Source organism: Pseudophryne corroboree, chromosome 2, assembly GCF_028390025.1.
Source record: "Pseudophryne corroboree isolate aPseCor3 chromosome 2, aPseCor3.hap2, whole genome shotgun sequence".
Lineage (NCBI taxonomy): Eukaryota > Metazoa > Chordata > Amphibia > Anura > Myobatrachidae > Pseudophryne > Pseudophryne corroboree.
This window is the reverse complement of record NC_086445.1, coordinates 47915817-47938965: the sequence shown is the minus strand read 5'-3', so window position 1 is coordinate 47938965 and position 23149 is coordinate 47915817. Positions and strand designations below refer to the sequence as shown.

The 23149-nt window shown below is 47.1% G+C and overlaps 1 protein-coding gene across 1 annotated transcript in view; it reads left to right on the top strand.

Moving 5' to 3' along the window:
* LOC134990033 (proline-, glutamic acid- and leucine-rich protein 1-like) overlaps nucleotides 1–23149 on the top strand; it is a 161835-nt gene that overhangs the window by 110114 nt on the left and 28572 nt on the right. The gene's annotated exons all lie outside the window — the stretch shown is intronic.

Below are 23149 nucleotides of genomic sequence, written 5' to 3'. Positions count from 1 at the left end.
GGTCTCCTGTGAGCATCTCTTGTAGATCCGAGTGCCAGGCCCTTCGAGGCCAGTCTGGGACAACGAGTATCGTCTGTACTTTTCTTCGTCTTATGATCCTCAACACTTTTGTGCTGAGAGGAAGAGGAGGAAACACGTAGACCGATTCGAACACCCATGGTGTTACCAGTGCGTCTACTGCTACTGCCTGAGGGTCCCGAGACCTGGCGCAATACCTCCGAAGTTTTTTGTTGAGGCGTGACGCCATCATGTCTATTTGAGGAGTTCCCCAAAGACGTGTTACGTCTGCAAAGACTTCTTGATGAAGTCCCCACTCTCCTGGATGGAGATCGTGTCTGCTGAGGAAGTCTGCTTCCCAGTTGTCCACTCCCGGAATGAAGACAGCCGACAGAGCGCTTACATGATTTTCCACCCAGCGAAGTATCCTTGTGGCTTCCGCCATCGCGACTCTGCTTCTTGTCCCGCTTTGGCGGTTCACATGAGCCACTGCTGTGACATTGTCTGATTGAATCAGAACCGGTAGGTTTCGAAGAAAACTCTCCGCGTGTCGAAGGCCGTTGTAAATGGCCCTGAGTTCCAACACATTGATGTGTAGACAGGACTCCTGGTCTTACCAAAGACCCTGAAAAGTCTTTCCCTGTGTGACCGCTCCCCATCCTCGGAGGCTCGCGTCCGTGGTAACCAGGATCCAGTCCTGAATCCCGAACCGGCGACCCTCCAGCAGGTGAGCACTTTGCAACCACCACAGGAGGGACACTCTGGTTCCTGGGGACAGAGTTATTTTCCGATGTAAGTGCAGATGGGACCCGGACCACTTGTCCAGAAGGTCCCATTGAAAAGTCCTTCGCATGGAACCTTCCAAAGGGAATGGCCTCGTAGGCCGCCACCATTTTCCCCAGAACTCGAGTGCATTGGTGAACTGACACCCTTTTCGGTTTTAGCAGGTCTCTGACCATGTTCTGGATGTCTTGGGCTTTCTCTATTGGGAGAAAGACCTTCATTTGTTCCGTATCCAGTATCATACCTAGGAACGGTAGTCGAGTTGTCGGAATCAACTGTGACTTCGGTAGATTTAGAATCCAACCGTGTTGCTGGAGCACTCTCAGAGAGAGCGCCACACTGCTCAGCAATTTGTCCCTTGATCTCGCTTTTATCAGGAGATCGTCCAAGTATGGGATAATTGTGACTCATGCTTGCGCAGGACCACCATCATTTCCGCCATTATCTTGGTGAAAATCCTCGGGGCCGTGGAAAGTCCAAACGGCAACGTCTGAAATTGGTAATGACAATCCTGTACAGCGAATCTCAGGTATTCCTAATGGGGGGCATATATGGGGACATGAAGGTACGCATCCTTTATGTCCAGAGACACCATAAACTTCCCCTCCTCCATGTTGGCTATTATTGCTCTGAGAGATTCCATTTTGAATTTTAATCTTTTTATGTACAGGTTTAGGGATTTCAGATTCAAAATCGGTCTCACCGTACCGTCCGGTTTCGGGACCACAAATAGGGTTGAATAGTAACCTTGATTATCACTTGCTGTATACACAGCGTTTGAATTGCAGCTAACACTACATCCCTTTCCGATGTGGAAGCTGGTAGGGCCGATTTGAAAAATCGGCTCGGGGGCACATCCTCGAATTCCAATTTGTAACCCTGGGAAACTATTTCCAACACCCAGGGATTCAGGTCCAAACTGACCCAGTGTCACAACTGAGGGCCTGAGCTGACGGGAGGCAGCCTCAGTTGTAGGGGCTGAGATGTACCGGAACCTGGGAGGTTGTATCAGACCCCTGGACATGTAAGTAACATGAATAATAACTGCCCGAAGGCGTGACCACGACAACTTAGATAAAAGTCAATGATGTTTATTATGACAACTCCGCATCACAGCAGCAATAAAAGAAAACGTAAAAGTCAGCAAAGAATAAATACAGTTCCTGAGTACTACAGCATGGCAGGAGCCACAGGGCACTGGTAGTGTGAGATAGTTCTTATGATCTTCTAGATGGAAAGTCCTTACCAGGCCCGGCTGTAGCAATGGAGATAACCCAGGATTGTACCAGCTGGTGTTTCAGGAAGAGCTGGGTTGCTGAAGGTAAAACAGCTGCTGTGGATACTGGCTGGAACCAGACTGTTGTTAGCACGGAGTGGATACTGGCTGGAACCAGTTAAATAATAAATGAACTTTGGGAGCGATGAAATGTGAACTGAAATGTAGAACTTGAGAGCGGAGAAATAATAATTCCGGTGGAGAGTGGTAAAGTGTAGAAAGGACACCGGCCCTTTAAGGGAAGCTGTACTCTGCTGGAAGCTGAGGCTGGAAGCAGGTAGTGTTGTAGCTGGAAACAGATGAATCCACAATGGATTGGAGAGTCAGGCTACACCGCAGGTGGAATGCTGGTGCGGGTCTCTATGGTGGAAGTCTTGAGACAGGAGCTGGAACCTGGAAGACAATCATAGAAGAGAGACAAACAGGAACTAGGTTTGACAACCAAAGCACTGACGTCTTCCTTGCTCAGGTACAGCTTACTTATACCTGCAGCAAGGAAGGGGTTGGCTAGGCAATTATGCAAATCAACAACACAGACAGCAGATTGGTGGAAATGATCAGATGACAGAATCCAAGATGGCTGCGCCCATGCAGACACTTGGAGGGAAGTTTGGTTTGTAATCCATGTGGTCTGGGAAACAGTAATGGCGGCGCCGGCCACCGGAGACAGGAGACGCCAGGCTGATAGATGCACATTTAACCACGCGGGCACAGCGGAGGCCGCGGCTGATGAAAAGACCACTCTGTATGTGGAAACTCAGGAACAGCGGAATCCGGTCCTGGAACGCTGAGCCCGCCTTAGGAGGCATCTGAAGGGTAAGTAATGGCGTCCAGATACCCGGATCGTGACAGCACCCCCCCCTTTAGGAGTGGCCCCAGGACACTTCTTAGGCTTTAAAGGAAACTTTGCGTGGAAATTTCGGACCAAGGCAGGAGCATGGACGTCAGAGGCATTGGTCCAAGAGCGTTCTTCAGGACCATAGCCCTTCCAGTCAATGAGATACTGAAGTTGACCGTAACGGTGACGTGAGTCCAGGATCTTGGCCACTTCATACTCAACGCCTCGTTGAGTTTGGACTTTCGGAGTTGGTGGAAGTGAGGAATGAAACCGATTCAAGATTAGCGGTTTCAACAGGGAAACATGGAATGTCCTGGGTATTTTTAAGAAGGGAGGTAACTGGAGTCTGTAAGCAACAGGATTGATGACTTGATCAATTTTAAAAGGACCGATGTAGCGAGGTGCAAACTTCATACTGGGAACTCTTAACCTCAAATTCTTCGTGGATAACCATACCCGATCACCGACCTTGAGAGCAGGAACTGCTCGACGCTTCTTATCCGCAAACTTCTTGTACCTGAACGATGCCTTGAGCAGAGCTGATCGTACGCTCTTCCAGATATTGGCAAACTGATGCAAGGTGATATCCACTGCGGGAACAGAAGTTGCTGGAAGCGGTTGGAACTCAGGGACTTTAGGGTGGAATCCAAAGTTGGTGAAGAATGGTGTTGAGGAAGATGAAGAATGATACTGGTTGTTATGACAGAACTCGGCCCAGGGAAGTAATTGAACCCAGTCATCTTGAGAGGAGGACACATAGATGCGGAGGAAGGCCTCCAAGTCCTGATTCACCCTCTCAGTTTGACCATTGGTCTGAGGATGGTAAGCCGTGGAAAACTTTAGCTTGACTTGGAGGACTTGACATAAACTTCGCCAGAATTTGGCTGTGAATTGAACTCCTCGATCTGAGATAATTTCTTCTGGAAGACCGTGGAGTCGGAAGATCTCTTGTATGAATACTTGAGCCAACTTGGAAGCTGACGGAAGACCGGTGAGAGGAATGAAGTGTGCCATCTTGGTGAACCGGTCAACTACCACCCAGATGGTATTGAACTTGTTGCACATGGGCAAATCTGTAATAAAATCCATCGACAAATGGGTCCATGGTCGACGGGGAACAGATAGTGGAACCAGTTGCCCCGCAGGCGACTGGCGGGATACTTTATGTTGAGCACACTTTGGGCAAGATGCAATAAACTCCAAAACGTCCTTTTTCAGAGTTGGCCACCAATAGGACCTAGAGATAAACTCCAGGGTTTTTTGGATACCTGTATGTCCGGCAAAACGGGAAGCATGGGCCCAATGCATGAGCTTCTTCCTTAGTGTCGGCTTCACAAAACTTTTCCCTGATGGGGGCGTAGAGTCCATCCCTACCGTGGAGAATGCCAACGGATTTATAATAGGATGCTTGTCTGAAGACTCTGACTCATTTTCTTGCTCCCATGAGCGGGAAAGGGCATCGGCCTTGCGATTCTGAGAGCCCGGACAGAACTGGAGTTTAAAGTCGAACCTGGAAAAGAAAAGTGCCCATCTGGCCTGACGAGGGTTGAGACATTGTGCGCCTTTTAGATATAGAAGGTTCTTGTGGTCTGTAAGGATGGTGATTGAATGAGAAGCTCCCTCCAACAGATATCTCCACTCCTCTAGAGCGAGCTTGATGGCTAGCAACTCCTGGTCGCCAATGGCATAGTTGCGCTCCGCTGGGGAGAACTTCCGTGAGAAGAAACTGCAAGGATGTAAATGACCATCTTTAGCCCTCTGAGATAACACCGCTCCTACTCCAACGGAGGAGGCATCCACCTCTAAGATGAAAGGAGAGTCGATGTCAGGCTGTTTCAGGACAGGTGCAGAGATGAACCTCTGTTTTAAAAGATGAAAAGCTTGCATGGCTTCTTCAGACCACTTGGACGGGTTAGCACCCTTCTTGGTGAAAGCAGTAATAGGCGCCACAATGGTGGAAAAGTCTCGTATAAACTTTCGGTAATAATTGGCGAACCCTAAGAACCTCTGGACCCCTTTGAGGGTTAAGGGTACCGGCCAATTCTGGATTGCTTGTAGTTTCTCAGGATCCATCTCTAGTCCGGAACCGGACACAATGTACCCTAGAAACGGAATGGACTTGACTTCAAAGACGCATTTCTCTAATTTGCAGTAGAGATGATTGACACGGAGACGGGACAGAACCTCCTTTACCCAGAAACGATGTTCCTCTAAATCGTTGGCAAAAATGAGGATATCATCTAGATAGACCACGACATGACGGTATAGAATGTCTCTGAAGATCTCATTGACGAAATGCTGGAAGACAGCTGGAGCATTGCTCAATCCGAAGGGCATGACGAGGTACTCATAATGTCCGTCACGGGTGTTAAATGCGGTCTTCCACTCGTCACCCTCACGGATCCGGATGAGATTGTATGCACCTCTCAGGTCCAGCTTTGTAAAGATGGTAGCTCCGCTAACTCTGTCAAAGAGCTCAGTAATCAGGGGTAAAGGATAGCGGTTCTTGATGGTAATGTCGTTCAAACCTCTGTAGTCGATGCACGGCCGCAGACCACCATCTTTCTTCTTTACAAAAAAGAAGCCTGCGCCGGCTGGAGAAGAAGAAGGTCGAATGAACCCCTTTGCTAGGTTCTCTTTAATGTATTCCTCCATAGAATGTGTCTCGGGGAGAGACAACGGATAAGTTCGGCCTCGAGGTGGAACCTTCCCTGGAACGAGATCAATCGGGCAGTCCCATTCTCTATGAGGAGGAAGGATATCAGCAGAAGCTTTACTGAACACATCCGTGAAATCTTGATATGGAGGAGGTGGAACATCAGACGACCTGGGGGAGGAAGAACAGACAGGCAACACTTTAAACAAACATGTCTTAGTACAGGAGGAACCCCATGCCAGGATTTGCGTAGTCGTCCAATCAATTGTAGGATTGTGAAGACGGAGCCATGGAAGGCCCAGGACCACAGGATGTGTGGCTCTTGGAATCACTAAAAATGAAATAAGTTCGGAATGAAGAACTCCCACTCTCAGACGAACTGGTAGAGTCCTTAGAGAAATAACTGTATCAAAAATTTTACTGCCATCCACAGCAGTTAAGGAAAAGGACGAAGGAAGTCTCTCGGTGGGTAGGGACCACCGTTTAACATAGGCTTCAGTAATAAAGTTCCCAGCTGCTCCGGAATCCAGGAGGGCAATGACGTTCTGATAACGTTGAGCAACTTGAAGCGAGACTGGGAGGTTACAATCTTGAGGAGATGGAGAGGAGATCATTACTCCTAGCCGGCCCTCTCCTTGGCGAGCTAGGATTTGGAGTTTCCCGGACGTTTGGGACAGGCATTAATGGTGTGAGACGGAGCTGCACAATACAGACAGAGAAACTCGGAGAGACGTCTTCGGCGCTCAGCAGGAGTTAAACGGGAACGGCCAATTTGCATGGGCTCATCTTTAGATGGTGACAGTTGGCGAGGAGGAGGAGCAGAAGATTTTGGAGCAGATGATCTTCCACGCTCAGTTGCTCTCTCTCTGAAACGTAAGTCAACTTTCGTACAAAGTGAGATTAGCTCATCTAACTTGGAGGGTAAGTCTCTGGTAGCTAACTCATCTTTAATACGCTCGGATAAACCATGCCAGAATGCAGCATACAGGGCCTCGTCGTTCCATGCCAGTTCGGATGCCAGGATCTGGAACTGTATAAGATATTGTCCTACAGTACGTGATTCCTGGCGTAAACGGAGAATCTCAGACGAAGCTGAAGTTACCCGGCCTGGCTCGTCGAAGATGCGCCTGAATGTTGACACAAATGCAGTGTAAGAAGATAGCAGGGTGTCGGACCTCTCCCATAACGGTGATGCCCAATCAAGGGCTGAGCCACTGAGAAGAGAAATAATGTAGGCAATTTTTGTACGGTCACTGGGAAAATTGCCAGGTTGTAGCTCAAACTGAATCTCACACTGGTTGAGAAATCCCCTGCAGAATCTTGGAGATCCGTCAAATTTTGCTGGCGTTGGAAGATGAAGACGTGGAGCAGAAATGGGTAAGGTGGGTGGGGTTATAGCTGGAGTCACTGTGGTTGACGCACCAGACGCGCCTGATCCACGGAGAGTTGTCTGAATCCCATCCAGCCGAGTAGAGAGATCCTGGAGACAGCGGATGATGTGGCCCTGTGCAGCCTCCTGATGTTCTAGTCGGGCTGCCAGTTCTTGCATCGGCCTGGCCGCTTGATCCTGGTCTCCGGCTGGATTCATTAGGTCAGTGCTTACTGTCACAACTGAGGGCCTGAGCTGACGGGAGGCAGCCTCAGTTGTAGGGGCTGAGATGTACCGGAACCTGGGAGGTTGTATCAGACCCCTGGACATGTAAGTAACATGAATAATAACTGCCCGAAGGCGTGACCACGACAACTTAGATAAAAGTCAATGATGTTTATTATGACAACTCCGCATCACAGCAGCAATAAAAGAAAACGTAAAAGTCAGCAAAGAATAAATACAGTTCCTGAGTACTACAGCATGGCAGGAGCCACAGGGCACTGGTAGTGTGAGATAGTTCTTATGATCTTCTAGATGGAAAGTCCTTACCAGGCCCGGCTGTAGCAATGGAGATAACCCAGGATTGTACCAGCTGGTGTTTCAGGAAGAGCTGGGTTGCTGAAGGTAAAACAGCTGCTGTGGATACTGGCTGGAACCAGACTGTTGTTAGCACGGAGTGGATACTGGCTGGAACCAGTTAAATAATAAATGAACTTTGGGAGCGATGAAATGTGAACTGAAATGTAGAACTTGAGAGCGGAGAAATAATAATTCCGGTGGAGAGTGGTAAAGTGTAGAAAGGACACCGGCCCTTTAAGGGAAGCTGTACTCTGCTGGAAGCTGAGGCTGGAAGCAGGTAGTGTTGTAGCTGGAAACAGATGAATCCACAATGGATTGGAGAGTCAGGCTACACCGCAGGTGGAATGCTGGTGCGGGTCTCTATGGTGGAAGTCTTGAGACAGGAGCTGGAACCTGGAAGACAATCATAGAAGAGAGACAAACAGGAACTAGGTTTGACAACCAAAGCACTGACGTCTTCCTTGCTCAGGTACAGCTTACTTATACCTGCAGCAAGGAAGGGGTTGGCTAGGCAATTATGCAAATCAACAACACAGACAGCAGATTGGTGGAAATGATCAGATGACAGAATCCAAGATGGCTGCGCCCATGCAGACACTTGGAGGGAAGTTTGGTTTGTAATCCATGTGGTCTGGGAAACAGTAATGGCGGCGCCGGCCACCGGAGACAGGAGACGCCAGGCTGATAGATGCACATTTAACCACGCGGGCACAGCGGAGGCCGCGGCTGATGAAAAGACCACTCTGTATGTGGAAACTCAGGAACAGCGGAATCCGGTCCTGGAACGCTGAGCCCGCCTTAGGAGGCATCTGAAGGGTAAGTAATGGCGTCCAGATACCCGGATCGTGACACCCAGGCCTGAATGAAAAGTCGAAGACGTGCCCCCACCTGTGCGGACTCCCTCAGGGGAGTCCCAGCGTCATGCTGTGGTTTTTGGAGCAGCCGGGGAGGACTTTTGTTCCTGGGCACCTGCCGAAGCAGGTGCTCTCTTGCCTCTGCCCTTACCTCTGGCGAGGAAAGAGGATCCCCGTCCTCTTTTGGACTTGTGCGACCGAAAGGACTGCATCTGATAGGGTGTTGCTTTCTTTTGCTGTTGGGGAATATATGGTAAAAAATTTGATTTACCTACTGTAGCTGTGGAAACCAGGTCCGTCAGCCCATCCCCAAACAATACATCAACCTTATAGGGTAGTACTTCCATATGTTTTTTGGAATCCGCATCACCCGTCCATTGGCGAGTCCATAAGGATCTTCTCGCTGAGATAGACATGGCATCGGCTTCGGTCCCAGTGATTTTTCAATAAAATGGCGGGGGATCAGCGATTTACTGCCTCCGCAGTCTAATGCCGCTGTATTTGTGCCAAAATGTGAGGTTTATTGCTGCCCAGGGCGCCCCCCCCCCCTGCGCCCTGCACCCTTCAGTGCTGCTCTGTGTGTGTGTGACTGGGAGCAATGGCGCGCAGCTTACCGCTGCACGCCTTACCTCATGAAGATCTGATGTCTTCTGCCGCCTAAGATGTCTACTGTCTTCTCTATCCGCTTCTACCTTCGGCATCTGTGAGGAGGACGGCGGCGCGGCTCCGGGACGAACCCCAGGTGAGACCTGTGTTCCGACTCCCTCTGGAGCTAATGGTGTCCAGTAGCCTTAGAAGCAGTGCCCAACTTGACAAGCCAGCTCTGCTTTTCTCTCCTCAGTCCCACGATGCAGGGAGCCTGTTGCCAACAGGACTCCCCGAAAATAAAAAACCTAACAAAATTATTTTTCCACAGAAAACTCTGGAGAGCTCTTTGCAGTGCACCCATTCTCCTCTGGGCACAAGATCTAACTGAGGTCTGGAGGAGGGGCATAGAGGGAGGAGCCAGTGCACACCCATAGTCAAAGTTCTTTTTAGGTTCCCTATCTCCTGTGGAGCCCGTCTATACCCCATGGTCCTTACGGAGTCCCCAGCATACTCTAGGACGTAAGAGAAATGTAATTTAATGTGGCTCAGAAAGGATAAAAGGAACAAAATGTATAGATAATGCTTCTAATTGGAAGAGCATACTGTAATAGGTACATACATATGGATATAAAATGTTTTTGACTGCAAAATATGGATAATATGAGAGTAAGTAAAAGTTGCATTAGGAAAATAACTCACTTTATTCCTGAATGCCTTATTTATACGGTTTTAAAGATAATTAAGAAGCAGTAAGTTTAGCTACATAGAACATGCTACTGCAAATTATATTAATGGGTGATTATTAGAGATGAGCGCCTGAAATTTTTCGGGTTTTGTGTTTTGGTTTTGGGTTCGGTTCCGCGGCCGTGTTTTGGGTTCGAACGCGTTTTGGCAAAACCTCACCGAATTTTTTTTGTCGGATTCGGGTGTGTTTTGGATTCGGGTGTTTTTTTCAAAAAACACTAAAAAACAGCTTAAATCATAGAATTTGGGGGTCATTTTGATCCCAAAGTATTATTAACCTCAAAAACCATAATTTACACTCATTTTCAGTCTATTCTGAATACCTCACACCTCACAATATTATTTTTAGTCCTAAAATTTGCACCGAGGTCGCTGTGTGAGTAAGATAAGCGACCCTAGTGGCCGACACAAACACCGGGCCCATCTAGGAGTGGCACTGCAGTGTCACGCAGGATGTCCCTTCCAAAAAACCCTCCCCAAACAGCACATGACGCAAAGAAAAAAAGAGGCGCAATGAGGTAGCTGTGTGAGTAAGATTAGCGACCCTAGTGGCCGACACAAACACCGGGCCCATCTAGGAGTGGCACTGCAGTGTCACGCAGGATGTCCCTTCCAAAAAACCCTCCCCAAACAGCACATGACGCAAAGAAAAAAAGAGGCGCAATGAGGTAGCTGACTGTGTGAGTAAGATTAGCGACCCTAGTGGCCGACACAAACACCGGGCCCATCTAGGAGTGGCACTGCAGTGTCACGCAGGATGTCCCTTCCAAAAAACCCTCCCCAATCAGCACATGATGCAAAGAAAAAGAAAAGAAAAAAGAGGTGCAAGATGGAATTGTCCTTGGGCCCTCCCACCCACCCTTATGTTGTATAAACAAAACAGGACATGCACACTTTAACCAACCCATCATTTCAGTGACAGGGTCTGCCACACGACTGTGACTGATATGACGGGTTGGTTTGGACCCCCCCAAAAAAAGAAGCAATTAATCTCTCCTTGCACAAACTGGCTCTACAGAGGCAAGATGTCCACCTCATCTTCACCCTCCGATATATCACCGTGTACATCCCCCTCCTCACAGATTATCAATTCGTCCCCACTGGAATCCACCATCTCAGCTCCCTGTGTACTTTGTGGAGGCAATTGCTGCTGGTCAATGTCTCCGCGGAGGAATTGATTATAATTCATTTTAATGAACATCATCTTCTCCACATTTTCTGGATGTAACCTCGTACGCCGATTGCTGACAAGGTGAGCGGCGGCACTAAACACTCTTTCGGAGTACACACTTGTGGGAGGGCAACTTAGGTAGAATAAAGCCAGTTTGTGCAAGGGCCTCCAAATTGCCTCTTTTTCCTGCCAGTATAAGTACGGACTGTGTGACGTGCCTACTTGGATGCGGTCACTCATATAATCCTCCACCATTCTATCAATGTTGAGAGAATCATATGCAGGGACAGTAGACGACATGTCCGTAATCGTTGTCAGGTCCTTCAGTCCGGACCAGATGTCAGCATCAGCAGTCGCTCCAGACTGCCCTGCATCACCGCCAGCGGGTGGGCTCGGAATTCTGAGCCTTTTCCTCGCACCCCCAGTTGCGGGAGAATGTGAAGGAGGAGATGTTGACAGGTCGCGTTCCGCTTGACTTGACAATTTTGTCACCAGCAGGTCTTTCAACCCCAGCAGACCTGTGTCTGCCGGAAAGAGAGATCCAAGGTAGGCTTTAAATCTAGGATCGAGCACGGTGGCCAAAATGTAGTGCTCTGATTTCAACAGATTGACCACCCGTGAATCCTTGTTAAGCGAATTAAGGGCTGCATCCACAAGTCCCACATGCCTAGCGGAATCGCTCCCTTTTAGCTCCTTCTTCAATGCCTCCAGCTTCTTCTGCAAAAGCCTGATGAGGGGAATGACCTGACTCAGGCTGGCAGTGTCTGAACTGACTTCACGTGTGGCAAGTTCAAAGGGCATCAGAACCTTGCACAACGTTGAAATCATTCTCCACTGCACTTGAGACAGGTGCATTCCACCTACTATATCGTGCTCAATTGTATAGGCTTGAATGGCCTTTTGCTGCTCCTCCAACCTCTGAAGCATATAGAGGGTTGAATTCCACCTCGTTACCACTTCTTGCTTCAGATGATGGCAGGGCAGGTTCAGTAGTTTTTGGTGGTGCTCCAGTCTTCTGTACGTGGTGCCTGTACGCCGAAAGTGTCCCGCAATTTTTCTGGCCACCGACAGCATCTCTTGCACGCCCCTGTCGTTTTTTAAAAAATTCTGCACCACCAAATTCAAGGTATGTGCAAAACATGGGACGTGCTGGAATTTGCCCATATTTAATGCACACACAATATTGCTGGCGTTGTCCGATGCCACAAATCCACAGGAGAGTCCAATTGGGGTAAGCCATTCCGCGATGATCTTCCTCAGTTGCCGTAAGAGGTTTTCAGCTGTGTGCGTATTCTGGAAAGCGGTGATACAAAGCGTAGCCTGCCTAGGAAAGAGTTGGCGTTTGCGAGATGCTGCTACTGGTGCCGCCGCTGCTGTTCTTGCGGCGGGAGTCCATACATCTACCCAGTGGGCTGTCACAGTCATATAGTCCTGACCCTGCCCTGCTCCACTTGTCCACATGTCCGTGGTTAAGTGGACATTGGGTACAACTGCATTTTTTAGGACACTGGTGAGTCTTTTTCTGACGTCCGTGTACATTCTCGGTATCGCCTGCCTAGAGAAGTGGAACCTAGATGGTATTTGGTAACGGGGGCACACTGCCTCAATAAATTGTCTAGTTCCCTGTGAACTAACGGCGGATACCGGACGCACGTCTAACACCAACATAGTTGTCAAGGACTCAGTTATCCGCTTTGCAGTAGGATGACTGCTGTGATATTTCATCTTCCTCGCAAAGGACTGTTGAACAGTCAATTGCTTACTGGAAGTAGTACAAGTGGGCTTACGACTTCCCCTCTGGGATGACCATCGACTCCCAGCGGCAACAACAGCAGCGCCAGCAGCAGTAGGCGTTACACGCAAGGATGCATCGGAGGAATCCCAGGCAGGAGAGGACTCGTCAGAATTGCCAGTGACATGGCCTGCAGGACTATTGGCATTCCTGGGGAAGGAGGAAATTGACACTGAGGGAGTTGGTGGGGTGGTTTGCGTGAGCTTGGTTACAAGAGGAAGGGATTTACTGGTCAGTGGACTGCTTCCGCTGTCACCCAAAGTTTTTGAACTTGTCACTGACTTATTATGAATGCGCTGCAGGTGACGTATAAGGGAGGATGTTCCGAGGTGGTTAACGTCCTTACCCCTACTTATTACAGCTTGACAAAGGGAACACACGGCTTGACACCTGTTGTCCGCATTTCTGGTGAAATACCTCCACACCGAAGAGCTGATTTTTTTGGTATTTTCACCTGGCATGTCAACGGCCATATTCCTCCCACGGACAACAGGTGTCTCCCCGGGTGCCTGACTTAAACAAACCACCTCACCATCAGAATCCTCCTGGTCAATTTCCTCCCCAGCGCCAGCAACACCCATATCCTCCTCATCCTGGTGTACTTCAACACTGACATCTTCAATCTGACTATCAGGAACTGGACTGCGGGTGCTCCTTCCAGCACTTGCAGGGGGCGTGCAAATGGTGGAAGGCGCATGCTCTTCACGTCCAGTGTTGGGAAGGTCAGGCATCGCAACCGACACAATTGGACTCTCCTTGTGGATTTGGGATTTCGAAGAATGCACAGTTCTTTGCTGTGCTGCTTTTGCCAGCTTGAGTCTTTTCATTTTTCTAGCGAGAGGCTGAGTGCTTCCATCCTCATGTGAAGCTGAACCACTAGCCATGAACATAGGCCAGGGCCTCAGCCGTTCCTTGCCACTCCGTGTGGTAAATGGCATATTGGCAAGTTTACGCTTCTCCTCCGACAATTTTATTTTAGGTTTTGGAGTCCTTTTTTTACTGATATTTGGTGTTTTGGATTTGACATGCTCTGTACTATGACATTGGGCATCGGCCTTGGCAGACGACGTTGCTGGCATTTCATCGTCTCGGCCATGACTAGTGGCAGCAGCTTCAGCACGAGGTGGAAGTGGATCTTGATCTTTCCCTAATTTTGGAACCTCAACATTTTTGTTCTCCATATTTTAATAGGCACAACTAAAAGGCACCTCAGGTAAACAATGGAGATGGATGGATTGGATACTAGTATACAATTATGGACGGGCTGCCGAGTGCCGACACAGAGGTAGCCACAGCCGTGAACTACCGCACTGTACTGTGTCTGCTGCTAATATAGACTGGTTGATAAAGAGATAGTATACTCGTAACTAGTATGTATGTATAAAGAAAGAAAAAAAAACCACGGTTAGGTGGTATATACAATTATGGACGGGCTGCCGAGTGCCGACACAGAGGTAGCCACAGCCGTGAACTACCGCACTGTACTGTGTCTGCTGCTAATATAGACTGGTTGATAAAGAGATAGTATACTCGTAACTAGTATGTATGTATAAAGAAAGAAAAAAAAACCACGGTTAGGTGGTATATACAATTATGGACGGGCTGCCGAGTGCCGACACAGAGGTAGCCACAGCCGTGAACTACCGCACTGTACTGTGTCTGCTGCTAATATAGACTGGTTGATAAAGAGATAGTATACTCGTAACTAGTATGTATGTATAAAGAAAGAAAAAAAAACCACGGTTAGGTGGTATATACAATTATGGACGGGCTGCCGAGTGCCGACACAGAGGTAGCCACAGCCGTGAACTACCGCACTGTACTGTGTCTGCTGCTAATATATAGACTGGTTGATAAAGAGATAGTATACTCGTAACTAGTATGTATGTATAAAGAAAGAAAAAAAAACCACGGTTAGGTGGTATATACAATTATGGACGGGCTGCCGAGTGCCGACACAGAGGTAGCCACAGCCGTGAACTACCGCACTGTACTGTGTCTGCTGCTAATATATAGACTGGTTGATAAAGAGATAGTATACTCGTAACTAGTATGTATGTATAAAGAAAGAAAAAAAAACCACGGTTAGGTGGTATATACAATTATGGACGGGCTGCCGAGTGCCGACACAGAGGTAGCCACAGCCGTGAACTACCGCACTGTACTGTGTCTGCTGCTAATATAGACTGGTTGATAAAGAGATAGTATACTCGTAACTAGTATGTATGTATAAAGAAAGAAAAAAAAACCACGGTTAGGTGGTATATACAATTATGGACGGGCTGCCGAGTGCCGACACAGAGGTAGCCACAGCCGTGAACTACCGCACTGTACTGTGTCTGCTGCTAATATAGACTGGTTGATAAAGAGATAGTATACTCGTAACTAGTATGTATGTATAAAGAAAGAAAAAAAAAACCACGGTTAGGTGGTATATACAATTATGGACGGGCTGCCGAGTGCCGACACAGAGGTAGCCACAGCCGTGAACTACCGCACTGTACTGTGTCTGCTGCTAATATATAGACTGGTTGATAAAGAGATAGTATACTCGTAACTAGTATGTATGTATAAAGAAAGAAAAAAAAACCACGGTTAGGTGGTATATACAATTATGGACGGGCTGCCGAGTGCCGACACAGAGGTAGCCACAGCCGTGAACTACCGCACTGTACTGTGTCTGCTGCTAATATATAGACTGGTTGATAAAGAGATAGTATACTCGTAACTAGTATGTATGTATAAAGAAAGAAAAAAAAACCACGGTTAGGTGGTATATACAATTATGGACGGGCTGCCGAGTGCCGACACAGAGGTAGCCACAGCCGTGAACTACCGCACTGTACTGTGTCTGCTGCTAATATAGACTGGTTGATAAAGAGATAGTATACTCGTAACTAGTATGTATGTATAAAGAAAGAAAAAAAAACCACGGTTAGGTGGTATATACAATTATGGACGGGCTGCCGAGTGCCGACACAGAGGTAGCCACAGCCGTGAACTACCGCACTGTACTGTGTCTGCTGCTAATATAGACTGGTTGATAAAGAGATAGTATACTCGTAACTAGTATGTATGTATAAAGAAAGAAAAAAAAACCACGGTTAGGTGGTATATACAATTATGGACGGGCTGCCGAGTGCCGACACAGAGGTAGCCACAGCCGTGAACTACCGCACTGTACTGTGTCTGCTGCTAATATATAGACTGGTTGATAAAGAGATAGTATACTCGTAACTAGTATGTATGTATAAAGAAAGAAAAAAAAACCACGGTTAGGTGGTATATACAATTATGGACGGGCTGCCGAGTGCCGACACAGAGGTAGCCACAGCCGTGAACTACCGCACTGTACTGTGTCTGCTGCTAATATAGACTGGTTGATAAAGAGATAGTATACTCGTAACTAGTATGTATGTATAAAGAAAGAAAAAAAAACCACGGTTAGGTGGTATATACAATTATGGACGGGCTGCCGAGTGCCGACACAGAGGTAGCCACAGCCGTGAACTACCGCACTGTACTGTGTCTGCTGCTAATATAGACTGGTTGATAAAGAGATAGTATACTCGTAACTAGTATGTATGTATAAAGAAAGAAAAAAAAACCACGGTTAGGTGGTATGTACAATTATGGACGGGCTGCCGAGTGCCGACACAGAGGTAGCCACAGCCGTGAACTACCGCACTGTACTGTGTCTGCTGCTAATATATAGACTGGTTGATAAAGAGATAGTATACTCGTAACTAGTATGTATGTATAAAGAAAGAAAAAAAAACCACGGTTAGGTGGTATATACAATTATGGACGGGCTGCCGAGTGCCGACACAGAGGTAGCCACAGCCGTGAACTACCGCACTGTACTGTGTCTGCTGCTAATATAGACTGGTTGATAAAGAGATAGTATACTCGTAACTAGTATGTATGTATAAAGAAAGAAAAAAAAACCACGGTTAGGTGGTATATACAATTATGGACGGGCTGCCGAGTGCCGACACAGAGGTAGCCACAGCCGTGAACTACCGCACTGTACTGTGTCTGCTGCTAATATATAGACTGGTTGATAAAGAGATAGTATACTCGTAACTAGTATGTATGTATAAAGAAAGAAAAAAAAACCACGGTTAGGTGGTATATACAATTATGGACGGGCTGCCGAGTGCCGACACAGAGGTAGCCACAGCCGTGAACTACCGCACTGTACTGTGTCTGCTGCTAATATATAGACTGGTTGATAAAGAGATAGTATACTCGTAACTAGTATGTATGTATAAAGAAAGAAAAAAAAACCACGGTTAGGTGGTGTATACAATTATGGACGGGCTGCCGAGTGCCGACACAGAGGTAGCCACAGCCGTGAACTACCGCACTGTACTGTGTCTGCTGCTAATATATAGACTGGTTGATAAAGAGATAGTATACTCGTAACTAGTATGTATGTATAAAGAAAGAAAAAAAAACCACGGTTAGGTGGTGTATACAATTATGGACGGGCTGCCGAGTGCCGACACAGAGGTAGCCACAGCCGTGAACTACCGCACTGTACTGTGTCTGCTGCTAATATATAGACTGGTTGATAAAGAGATAGTATACTCGTAACTACTCTAGTATGTATGTATAAAGAAAGAAAAAAAAACCACGGTTAGGTGGTATATACAATTATGGACGGGCTGCCGAGTGCCGACACAGAGGTAGCCACAGCCGTGAACTACCGCACTGTACTGTGTCTGCTGCTAATATAGACTGGTTGATAAAGAGATAGTATACTCGTAACTAGTATGTATGTATAAAGAAAGAAAAAAAAACCACGGTTAGGTGGTATATACAATTATGGACAGGCTGCCGAGTGCCGACACAGAGGTAGCCACAGCCGTGAACTACCGCACTGTACTGTGTCTGCTGCTAATATAGACTGGTTGATAAAGAGATAGTATACTACTAATATTATATATACTGGTGGTCAGGTCACTGGTCACTAGTCACACTGGCAGTGGCACTCCTGCAGCAAAAGTGTGCACTGTTTAATTTTAATATAATATTATGTACTCCTGGCTCCTGCTATAACCTATAACTGGCACTGCAGTAGTGCTCCCCAGTCTCCCCCACAATTATAAGCTGTGTGAGCTGAGCAGTCAGACAGATATATAATATATATAGATGATGCAGCACACTGGCCTGAGCCTGAGCAGTGCACACAGATATGGTATGTGACTGACTGAGTCACTGTGTGTATCGCTTTTTTCAGGCAGAGAACGGATATATTAAATAAACTGCACTGTGTGTCTGCGGGTTCGGTTTCTTTGAATCCGAACCCGCACGAACTTCACTTTTTTTTTCACGGGTCCGAGCGACTCGGATCTTCCCGCCTTGCTCGGTTAACCCGAGCGCGCCCGAACGTCATCATGACGCTGTCGGATTCTCGCGAGACTCGGATTCTATATAAGGAGCCGCGCGTCGCCGCCATTTTCACACGTGCATTGAGATTGATAGGGAGAGGACGTGGCTGGCGTCCTCTCCATTAGAATAGATTAGAAGAGAGAGAGAGAGAGAGAGATTGTGCAGACAGAGTTTACCACAGTGACCAGTGCAGTTGTTGTTAAGTTAACTTTTATTTAATATATCCGTTCTCTGCTATATCCGTTCTCTGCCTGAAAAAAACGATACACAGCAGTCACACAGTGTGACTCAGTCTGTGTGCACTCAGCTCAGCCCAGTGTGCTGCACATCAATGTATAAAAGCTTATAATAATTGTGGGGGAGACTGGGGAGCACTGCAGGTTGTTATAGCAGGAGCCAGGAGTACATAATATTATATTAATTTAAAATTAAACAGTGCACACTTTTGCTGCAGGAGTGCCACTGCCAGTGTGACTAGTGGTGACCAGTGCCTGACCACCAGTATAGTAGTATATTGTTGTATACTATCTCTTTATCAACCAGTCTATATTAGCAGCAGACACAGTACAGTGCGGTAGTTCACGGCTGTGGCTACCTCTGTGTCGGCAGTCGGCACTCGGCAGGCAGTCCGTCCATCCATAATTGTATAATTATATACCACCTAACCGTGGTATTTTTTTTTCTTTCTTTATACCGTCGTCATAGTCATACTAGTTGTTACGAGTATACTACTATCTCTTTATCAACCAGTGTACAGTGCGGTAGTTCACGGCTGTGGCTACCTCTGTGTCGGCAGTCGGCAGGCAGTCCGTCCATCCATAATTGTATTATTATAATATATACCACCTAACCGTGGTTTTTTTTTCATTCTTTATACCGTCATAGTGTCATACTAGTTGTTACGAGTATACTACTATCTCTTTATCAACCAGTGTACAGTGCGGTAGTTCACGGCTGTGGCTACCTCTGTGTCGGCAGTCGGCAGGCAGTCCGTCCATCCATAATTGTATTATAATATATACCACCTAACCGTGGTTTTTTTTTCATTCTTTATACCGTCATAGTGTCATACTAGTTGTTACGAGTATACTACTATCTCTTTATCAACCAGTGTACAGTGCGGTAGTTCACGGCTGTGGCTACCTCTGTGTCGGCAGTCGGCAGGCAGTCCGTCCATCCATAATTGTATTATAATATATACCACCTAACCGTGGTTTTTTTTTCATTCTTTATACCGTCATAGTCAGTCATACTAGTTGTTACGAGTATACTACTATCTCTTTATCAACCAGTGTACAGTGCGGTAGTTCACGGCTGTGGCTACCTCTGTGTCGGCACTCGGCAGGCAGTCCGTCCATCCATAATTGTATTATAATATATACCACCTAACCGTGGTTTTTTTTTCATTCTTTATACCGTCATAGTGTCATACTAGTTGTTACGAGTATACTACTATCTCTTTATCAACCAGTGTACAGTGCGGTAGTTCACGGCTGTGGCTACCTCTGTGTCGGCAGTCGGCAGGCAGTCCGTCCATCCATAATTGTATTATAATATATACCACCTAACCGTGGTTTTTTTTTCATTCTTTATACCGTCATAGTGTCATACTAGTTGTTACGAGTATACTACTATCTCTTTATCAACCAGTGTACAGTGCGGTAGTTCACGGCTGTGGCTACCTCTGTGTCGGCAGTCGGCAGGCAGTCCGTCCATCCATAATTGTATTATAATATATACCACCTAACCGTGGTTTTTTTTTCATTCTTTATACCGTCATAGTCAGTCATACTAGTTGTTACGAGTATACTACTATCTCTTTATCAACCAGTGTACAGTGCGGTAGTTCACGGCTGTGGCTACCTCTGTGTCGGAACTCGGCAGGCAGTCCGTCCATCCATAATTGTATTACAATATATACCACCTAACCGTGGTTTTTTTTTCATTCTTTATACCGTCATAGTCAGTCATACTAGTTGTTACGAGTATACTACTATCTCTTTATCAACCAGTGTACAGTGCGGTAGTTCACGGCTGTGGCTACCTCTGTGTCGGAACTCGGCAGGCAGTCCGTCCATCCATAATTGTATTACAATATATACCACCTAACCGTGGTTTTTTTTTCATTCTTTATACCGTCATAGTCAGTCATACTAGTTGTTACGAGTATACTACTATCTCTTTATCAACCAGTGTACAGTGCGGTAGTTCACGGCTGTGGCTACCTCTGTGTCGGAACTCGGCAGGCAGTCCGTCCATCCATAATTGTATTATTATAATATATACCACCTAACCGTGGTTTTTTTTTCATTCTTTATACCGTCATAGTGTCATACTAGTTGTTACGAGTATACTACTATCTCTTTATCAACCAGTGTACAGTGCGGTAGTTCACGGCTGTGGCTACCTCTGTGTCGGCAGTCGGCAGGCAGTCCGTCCATCCATAATTGTATTATAATATATACCACCTAACCGTGGTTTTTTTTTCATTCTTTATACCGTCATAGTCAGTCATACTAGTTGTTACGAGTATACTACTATCTCTTTATCAACCAGTGTACAGTGCGGTAGTTCACGGCTGTGGCTACCTCTGTGTCGGAACTCGGCAGGCAGTCCGTCCATCCATAATTGTATTACAATATATACCACCTAACCGTGTTTTTTTTTTCATTCTTTATACCGTCATAGTCAGTCATACTAGTTGTTACGAGTATACTACTATCTCTTTATCAACCAGTGTACAGTGCGGTAGTTCACGGCTGTGGCTACCTCTGTGTCGGCACTCGGCAGGCAGTCCGTCCATCCATAATTGTATTACAATATATACCACCTAACCGTGGTTTTTTTATACCACCTAACCGTGGCAGTCCGTCCATAATTGTATACTAGTATCCAATCCATCCATCTCCATTGTTTACCTGAGGTGCCTTTTAGTTCTGCCTATAAAATATGGAGAACAAAAAAGTTGAGGTTCCAAAATTAGGGAAAGATCAAGATCCACTTCCACCTCGTGCTGAAGCTGCTGCCACTAGTCATGGCCGAGACGATGAAATGCCAGCAACGTCGTCTGCCAAGGCCGATGCCCAATGTCATAGTACAGAGCATGTCAAATCCAAAACACCAAATATCAGAAAAAAAAGGACTCCAAAACCTAAAATAAAATTGTCGGAGGAGAAGCGTAAACTTGCCAATATGCCATTTACCACACGGAGTGGCAAGGAACGGCTGAGGCCCTGGCCTATGTTCATGGCTAGTGGTTCAGCTTCACATGAGGATGGAAGCACTCAGCCTCTCGCTAGAAAACTGAAAAGACTCAAGCTGGCAAAAGCACCGCAAAGAACTGTGCGTTCTTTGAAATCCCAAATCCACAAGGAGAGTCCAATTGTGTCGTTTGCGATGCCTGACCTTCCCAACACTGGACGTGAAGAGCATGCGCCTTCCACTGTTTGCATGCCCCCTGCAAGTGCTGGAAGGAGCACCCGCAGTCCAGTTCCTGATAGTCAGATTGAAGATGTCAGTGTTGAAGTACACCAGGATGAGGAGGATATGGGTGTTGCTGGCGCTGGGGAGGAAATTGACCAGAAGGATTCTGATGGTGAGGTGGTTTGTTTAAGTCAGGCACCCGGGGAGACACCTGTTGTCCGTGGGAGGAATATGGCCGTTGACATGCCAGGTGAAAATACCAAAAAAATCAGCTCTTCGGTGTGGAGGTATTTCACCAGAAATGCGGACAACAGGTGTCAAGCCGTGTGTTCCCTTTGTCAAGCTGTAATAAGTAGGGGTAAGGACGTTAACCACCTCGGAACATCCTCCCTTATACGTCACCTGCAGCGCATTCATAATAAGTCAGTGACAAGTTCAAAAACTTTGGGTGACAGCGGAAGCAGTCCACTGACCAGTAAATCCCTTCCTCTTGTAACCAAGCTCACGCAAACCACCCCACCAACTCCCTCAGTGTCAATTTCCTCCTTCCCCAGGAATGCCAATAGTCCTGCAGGCCATGTCACTGGCAAGTCTGACGAGTCCTCTCCTGCCTGGGATTCCTCCGATGCATCCTTGCGTGTAACGCCTACTGCTGCTGGCGCTGCTGTTGTTGCCGCTGGGAGTCGATGGTCATCCCAGAGGGGAAGTCGTAAGCCCACTTGTACTACTTCCAGTAAGCAATTGACTGTTCAACAGTCCTTTGCGAGGAAGATGAAATATCACAGCAGTCATCCTACTGCAAAGCGGATAACTGAGTCCTTGACAACTATGTTGGTGTTAGACGTGCGTCCGGTATCCGCCGTTAGTTCACAGGGAACTAGACAATTTATTGAGGCAGTGTGCCCCCGTTACCAAATACCATCTAGGTTCCACTTCTCTAGGCAGGCGATACCGAGAATGTACACGGACGTCAGAAAAAGACTCACCAGTGTCCTAAAAAATGCAGTTGTACCCAATGTCCACTTAACCACGGACATGTGGACAAGTGGAGCAGGGCAGGGTCAGGACTATATGACTGTGACAGCCCACTGGGTAGATGTATGGACTCCCGCCGCAAGAACAGCAGCGGCGGCACCAGTAGCAGCATCTCGCAAACGCCAACTCTTTCCTAGGCAGGCTACGCTTTGTATCACCGCTTTCCAGAATACGCACACAGCTGAAAACCTCTTACGGCAACTGAGGAAGATCATCGCGGAATGGCTTACCCCAATTGGACTCTCCTGTGGATTTGTGGCATCGGACAACGCCAGCAATATTGTGTGTGCATTAAATATGGGCAAATTCCAGCACGTCCCATGTTTTGCACATACCTTGAATTTGGTGGTGCAGAATTTTTTAAAAAACGACAGGGGCGTGCAAGAGATGCTGTCGGTGGCCAGAAAAATTGCGGGACACTTTCGGCGTACAGGCACCACGTACAGAAGACTGGAGCACCACCAAAAACTACTGAACCTGCCCTGCCATCATCTGAAGCAAGAAGTGGTAACGAGGTGGAATTCAACCCTCTATATGCTTCAGAGGTTGGAGGAGCAGCAAAAGGCCATTCAAGCCTATACAATTGAGCACGATATAGGAGATGGAATGCACCTGTCTCAAGTGCAGTGGAGAATGATTTCAAC